Source organism: Anarrhichthys ocellatus, unplaced genomic scaffold (genome assembly GCF_004355925.1).
Source record: "Anarrhichthys ocellatus isolate YVR2014 unplaced genomic scaffold, GSC_Weel_1.0 scaffold24, whole genome shotgun sequence".
NCBI lineage: Eukaryota > Metazoa > Chordata > Actinopteri > Perciformes > Anarhichadidae > Anarrhichthys > Anarrhichthys ocellatus.
In genome coordinates this window covers 4,490,847-4,491,097 of record NW_022280054.1, presented here as the reverse complement: position 1 = coordinate 4,491,097, position 251 = coordinate 4,490,847, and the positions used below count along the sequence as shown (strand labels likewise).

Genomic DNA, 251 nt, shown 5'->3' with positions numbered 1-251 from the left:
TGTGTGTGTGTGTGTGTGTGTGTGTGTGTGTGTGTGTGTGTGTGTGTTGAGAAAGCCTCTCCTCCTCTTTGCCTGACTTGTTTCATGTAGGTAAGTGTGATACAGTGTGTGGTAGATGTTTGTGGGTGCATTCATACATACGACCGTTGGATTGTTTGTGCATTTAAATCCTTTCACACATTAAATCCAATTTATGTAGTGCACTGTGTGTGTGTGTGTGTGTGTGTGTGTGTGTGTGTGTGTGTGTGTGT

General features: G+C 43.4%; 1 protein-coding gene across 3 annotated transcripts in view; it reads left to right on the top strand.

Moving 5' to 3' along the window:
- The window catches only part of fchsd2 (FCH and double SH3 domains 2), a 48,386-nt gene that overhangs the window by 37,990 nt on the left and 10,145 nt on the right, over positions 1-251 (top strand). The window lies entirely within an intron of this gene.